Raw genomic sequence first — 6,889 nt, forward strand, 5'->3', positions numbered from 1 at the left:
CGGAGTTTGCTCAAACTCATGTTCATTGAGCCAGTGATGCTATCTAACCATCTCATCCTCAGTCACCTGCTTCTTCTCCTGTCTTTACTCTTTCCCAGCATTATGGTCTTTTCCAATGAGTTAGCTCTTACCATCAGGAGAATACAGGGTAAAATAAATAAATAAATAAAAGTATTTACATGGCATTTAGTAGTTTACAGAGGACTTGTACAGTCACTGTTTTATTTGTACTTCCCAGCAAAGCCCAGGGGGAAGTTGTTATTGGCTTCATTATGCAAATGATGGGGGCTTCCCCTGGGGTTCAACCGGTAAAGAATCCACATGCAATGCAGAAGACACAGGAGATGCAGTTTCGGTCCCTGGGTCAGGAAGATCCTCTGGAGGAAGAAATGGCAACCTACTCCAATATTCTTGCCTGGAGAATCCCCGTGGGCTGAGGAGCCTGTCAGGCTACAGTTCATTGGTCACAAAGAGTTGGTCATGATTGAGCAACTATGCATGCACACGTACAAACGAGGGAAGGAGGTCAGAGCACCTTAGGGTCGACTTGGTTGCTTGGCCTGCTAGTAAGGGCTGTGCAGGGGCAAGGCTCCTACCCACCCCGAGCCCTTTTACTACAAAGAGGCAACCCAAATGTGTTTGCTTGGCTCGTGGGAGTGTTTGTCTAGGATTGAAAGCCTTCAATTCAATGGATATGAGTTTGAGTAAACTCTGGGAGTTGGTGATGGACAGGGAGGGAGGCCTGTCATGCTGCAGTCCATGGGGTTGCAGAGTCGGACACAACTGAGCAACTGAACTGAACTGAAAGCCTTCAGACAATGATATGTGGATTTGGAAGATGAACCGGTCCCACTGACAGACCAAGAGAAGAAGAAAAATGGTAGGTTTCTCCGGGGAGAGGGGACAGTTTGTGCAATAGGCCAGATGAACCCCAGTGTGTTGTATTTGAAGAGCTAGAAAAGGATCCGACCTGAGAGAGGGAAAGCAATTTGGAAGGAGGAGAGCATCCTCACCATCAGCAAAGAGGTGGCAAAGAGGAGGCAGGGAAGATGGTACCAGGCCTCAGACGCTGGACTGGGTTTTGAGCAGAGTCTTGGGGGGTGCTTCAGGCCTACGGGGAGCTCAGCAGAGACCACACAGATGGTTCCAAGAAATATAGGAGAGCAGGAGCACACTTGTTGCTGAGAAGTAATGGAAACATTTCAGAGAGTGGCTCCTTCAATTTCCAAGTGTGTCATGGGCTTTTGTTGATCTTCTGCTTCAACTGCCTTAAAAGGGGAAAAAAAAAATGCATGTAGTCCATCTTGACTTTAGGAACATCTCAGAAGGAGACAGACAAAGAAGGCAAAATAAACGGTACTGTGCTTAGACAGGACAGCAAGAAAACCTTGGGTCCTTAGTAGAGTTTGGCTGGTTTCATAGAGATTTAGCTGCTGATATTGACTGGCTCCTCCACAAAGATTAAACAGTATTTGCTTAGTAAAAACAAAAACAAAAAACGCAAACAAAAAAAAAAAAACCTTTTTAAAAAAATAAATGGAGTGGAAAAACTCTGTAAGTATTAAGAAAGATAAAAATGTGTTTTCTTTTCAATTAAGAAATTATAGGACTAGCTTTAGGATCTAATTGCAAACCTAATTTTGGTGAATCTGGTCCCTTTTAAGCATTTCAGGCATTAGCTTCCCAGCGCTGTCCCCCAAGACAGCAGTGAAATGGGAAGACTGGTATAATTATTTCCATTATACTGAGCCTGGTCAGGAACTTGCCTAAGCTCTTTTCAGTTTATCAAGAAGCAGAAATTTTGAGGGAATAGCATTTAGTAAAAGGATAGATAGTTAAAAGGTTTGCAAGATGGGAATTTGGAACAGAAAAAGGTTCACAGTGAGATATTTTGTCTAACTGTATGCCTTGGTTTGGGGCTCCCTGAAAGTAAAGTTGAGGAAAGAATTTGGGTGCAGGGAGTTTCTTGGGGGGGGCTCCCAGGAAGCAGAAGTGAAGGAGCTGGGTAAGTGATACAGAAAGGAGACACCAAGGTAAGGTTGCTGTTGTTGGCAATGGCGGTTCATGTCCCCAGCATCTTTGAGAAGCAGGCAGATGCCGGCTGCTTTCATCCATGAGAGGGACAGGAGACTGGAGCTGGTGTGAGCCTGGTGGGCTCCTGGGTATCAGAGAAGGGCCTGAGTGTGAGACACAAGGCACAGAACCTTGAGGGGGACACTGCTGGCAGGAAGTAAGTGTGAAGCTCAGGTGACAGGTGAACGGACCTAAGGGTCACTGAATGCATCCCTGAGAGAAGCACATGTGAGAGGTGGGACCAGGAAACTGGCTTGTCCATGTGAGGACCGAGGGGGAGATGCTCTGAGCTGAGCACCTCCATGCTCTGCACTAGTGAAGACCCCGGTGATCTCTGCCCTCTCATTTGTCTGATATGCTGCTAGTTACAAGGAATCCTAGACTGCTGGTTGTCTATGAATCAAAAGGATAGAACATATTGTTCTTTCATCCACGTGTTCAGGATGTAAGATACATAGTAATCCAACGGAGGGTAGCAAGTGAACTGGAGTTGGGCTGAACATTTCTAGTCATTGACTCATTTACTCAACAGATGGACTGAAGCCTACTGTTCACCAAACACTGTGCTGAGGCCCAGGGATACAGCAGAGGAGGAAACGTTACCAAATCAAGTCTGGCTGCTTGCCGCTCAAAAATCAAAGAGCGAGAGAGAGATGTTGGTAGAAAGGAAAGTTGCTTTTAATCCAAATGTCGGCAATCTGGGGAGATGGTGGACTTAGTGTCCCTCAAAAACCACCTCCAAAGATGCTGCTCAGTCATAATCATTTTCAAAAGGAAACGGGGGAGTCACCTCAGTTAATCATGGAGATGGGGGCCAGAGTCATCACCATCTCCCACTGTGTGCAGGCTTGTGTGCAGGCTTGTGTGCGGGCTTGTGTGCGGGCTTGTGTGCAGCCTTGTGTGCGGGCTTGTGTGCGGCCTTGTGTGCGGGCTTGTGTGCGGCCTTGTGTGCGGGCTTGTGTACAGGCTTGTGTGCAAGCTTGTGTACAGGCTGTTGACTTCTTGTTTCAATGCTATTTTGTTCACAGTTTATTCTTGAGATTACTGAAAGGGAAGCTGGGGGAGAGATCTGGTCATCTGTTAACTACTTAGTCTTCATTTCTACTTCTTTGATCTATGGACGGAGCCAACAGATTAGGCAAGGAACTGTGTGATCAAAAGATATGAAAGGTGAGCCTGGGCCAGAGATGAGTAGAACCTGGGGGTACCCAGTTTAAAGTTAGGGACAAGACAAAGTGGGGGCCCCCCAGTAGAGAGCTCTTCTCTGCCAAAAGTTGCTTTCTGTCTTCATGGAAATGGTTCTTTCCAAGTGTTCTGGTGTCCTGGTGAGTGTGCTCTGGTTTGAAGACTATCCTTGAGCTCACAGGTGCAGGAAGTCAGATGCGGTAATTCCTTGTCAAATGGACTGAGATGCTCAGCTACTGTGCAGGTTAAAGTCATCCAAGAAGGACAAAGAGGTCTGCAGGATGTAAACATCTTCATCCAAATAAGTGAATTTCTAGAGGCAGATAGGAGGCCAGCAAATCTCAAGCCTTCCTAATGGATAAAGGGTTAGTCCTTGTCTGTTCAAGAATCTTTGCATCCCATAGATCATGTACTGTTTATATCCTAATATCTTTGTGAAGTCCAAAGAATCAGACACGACTGAGAACACATCACCAACCTACTCAGGGAAGATCCCCTGGAGGAGGAAATGGCAACCCACTCCAGTATTTTTGCCTGAAAAATCCCATGGAGAGAGGAGTCTGACAGGCCACAGTCCAAAGGGTCAGACACAGCTGAGCACACATCACACCCTTATGAAAAAGAAATGTACCTTCTGTGGGAAGGAAGTAGCTGTGCTCTGCAAAGAAATTACGTGTTTTCCTGGGGATGTGTCAATCTACTGAAAAATTAATGCTATCAGCTTACACATTTAAGTTACTGACTATCAATCATCCCACTCAGCATAAATGCCAGAGGCTGATTCACATTCTTGTTCCTGACATGAGCTCTGGATGTAACATTTATCAGGCAACAGAAAAATAACTGTAGATGAGAGAAATGTGAGATTCTTCTAGGGGTGTCCTTTAGTGGGCATCACTTGACAATTTCCAGTCTTCACGCCACATGGCATTGCCCTCCTGAATCGCAAAGCCCCTGGAGAGCTAGGTATTAGTGTGAAGCCAGGTCAGAGAGTCATTTCTACGAATTCTCACGCATTCCTTGAAAGGTGAATCACTGCCCGTTTTAGCAGGTTCCCAGACCATGCAGCAGTTTGTGAGAGGAGGCACCATCTTGCTCTTGTTCAGGCTGAGACACAGGCACAGAGGCCACAAAAGGCAGTGCCAACCTAGGAAATCACCCTGCATGCCCAGCCCCTGGGGACAACTAGCATCACTTAGCCACCTGCAGAAATGCATCCATCCTATCTTCTGATTGGAGACGGCCCCACAGGGTCATTGGGGCTTCCTTTCCTGAAGACTTTTAGAAGACTGATTTGAATTAGGACTTCCCTGGTGGTCCAGTGGTTAAGACTTCGCCTTCCAAGGCAGGGGGTGTGGGTTCGATCTCTGGTCAGGGAGCTGGGATCCCACTTGACTCACAGCCAAAAACAAAACATAAAATAGAAACATATTGTAACAAATTCAATAAAGACTTTAAAAATGGTCCACACCACAAAAAACAAAAAAAAATTTTTTTTTTTTTTTCAAAAAAAGGACTTCCCAATCTCTATCTTCTAATTGGAACCCTTTTTCAGGAAGAGTGTTATCTGAGCCAGCCCCAGACCCTCTCCTGATGGGCTGGGTTAATCGACCCCACGCAGGCCTACCTTCTCAAGCCCAGGCGTGTGGCCGCACTAGCCCGAGCAGTGGGGAGTAGGGTGGAGGAGACAGCTTAGAGGGAGGATGGGGAGACCCTCAAGAGACAAAGAGATTCAAGGGGAGGCAGGGCCTTGCTGGAACAGCTGCCACCCTTCTCCTGCCAGCGCCAAGGCTGCGGTCACTCTGCATAGGATCCGTGTGACTTAACTGGCTGGCTTCCCAGGAGTGATGTTTTGTGAGAGGAGGCGCCATCTCGCTTTCACTCAGGCTAAGATGCAGGACAGGGTAGCAGCCAAATATGCCAGGCTAGGAACAGGACACATTCAGTGTGCACACCCAGTCCAGAATTACCAGACATCACACTAAGTGAGGAGAAACGAAAGAGCCTCTTGATGAGGGTGAAAGAAGAGAGTGAAAAAGAGGGCTTAAAACTCAACATTCAAAAAACCAAGATCATGGCATTCGGTCCCATCACTTCATGGCAAATAGATGGGCAAAAAAGTAGAAGCAGTGGCAGATTTTATTTTCTCGGGCTCCAAGGTCACTGCGGATAGTGACTGCAGCCTTGAAATTAAAAGCTGCTTGCTCCTTGGAAGAAGAGCTATGACAAACTTAGCGTACTAAAAAACAGAAACATAACTTTGCCAACAATAGTCCCTATATTCAAAGCTATGGTTTCTCTAGTAATCATGTACAGATGTGAGACTGGGCCACAAAGAAGGCTGAGAGCTGAAGAATTGATGCTTTTGAACTGTGGTGTTGGAGAAGACTCTTGAGAGTCCCTTGGACTGCAAGGAGATCCAACCAGTCCATCCTAAAGGAAATCAGTCCTGAATATTCATTGGAAGGACTCATGCTGAAGTTCCAATACTTTGGCCAGATGATGCAAGGAGCTGGATCACTGGAAAAGATCCTGATGCTGGGAAAGATTGAAAGCAGGAGGAGAGGGGGACAACAGAGAATGAGATGGTTGGATGACATTGCTGACTCAATGGACGTGAGTTTGAGCAAGCTCTGGGAGATGGTGATGGACAGGGAGGTCTGGTGTGCTGCAGTCTACAGGGTCTCAAAAAGTCGGACACGATTGAGTGACTGAACAACACCACCACCAAGAGGTGGCCCAGAGCTGCAAGCTCAGCTGGATTCTTAAGAAAAGGCTGAAATTAAGATTTTTACAGGACTTACATGTTGGTCACTAGTTTAAATAAAAATAATGGCTGGGGTCTGTGGGGATGAGTTTATGACTTCTGATTTGACTCAGCTCTGTTAATTTTTTTTTTTTTCTTTTCCTTTCCTCCTCCCCACCCCAATCCCAAAGAACTAGCACGTTACAACCTAGGCCTCTAAGATCCTATCAGTAACTCTGGAAAACAAGAGGCATCTTTGTTTGAACTTAAGAGTCTAACTCAATCTTTTCAAAGCATTTAAATCAATTACAGCCTAAGCCAGTCCCCAAAACATTGTCAGTGGGAAATATGATCTCTAAGATCATATTTAAGATCTCTAAGAAGAGGTGAGGTTACCAAGATCACTTTTAAGGTTATTTGTATTAACCTTTTGGGGAAACAAATCACATTGTCTTCAAGCAATTCAAATAAAGGCACTTTTGTCTTCTAAAGTTGCTTGTAACCCCCACTGTCTACCAGTCTGCTAAAGAAACAGCTATGTTCTATATTTCTATATACATATATATACAAAGAAATATATGTATTTATATATATAGCTTTTCTGTCCTAGAAAAGCTCAATAAAATGCTTTTGCTGCTTAGTCACTTCAGTTGTGTCTCTTTGCGACCCCATGGACTGCAGCCTTCCAGGCTCTTCCGTCCATGGGATTCTCTAGGCAAGAGTACTTGAATGGATAGCCTTGCCCTCCTCCAGGGGATCTTCCCCAACCAGGGGTTGAACCTGGGTCTCCTGCATTGCAGGTGGATTCTTGACTGCTGAACCACCAGGGAAGCCCCAATAAGATGCTACATGTTGCTTTTACATGATTCTTCTCTCCTGGCAAAC

This window comes from Giraffa tippelskirchi, chromosome 2, assembly GCF_054371585.1.
Source record: "Giraffa tippelskirchi isolate mGirTip1 chromosome 2, T2T-mGirTip1v1.2.pri, whole genome shotgun sequence".
Taxonomy (NCBI): Eukaryota; Metazoa; Chordata; class Mammalia; order Artiodactyla; family Giraffidae; genus Giraffa; species Giraffa tippelskirchi.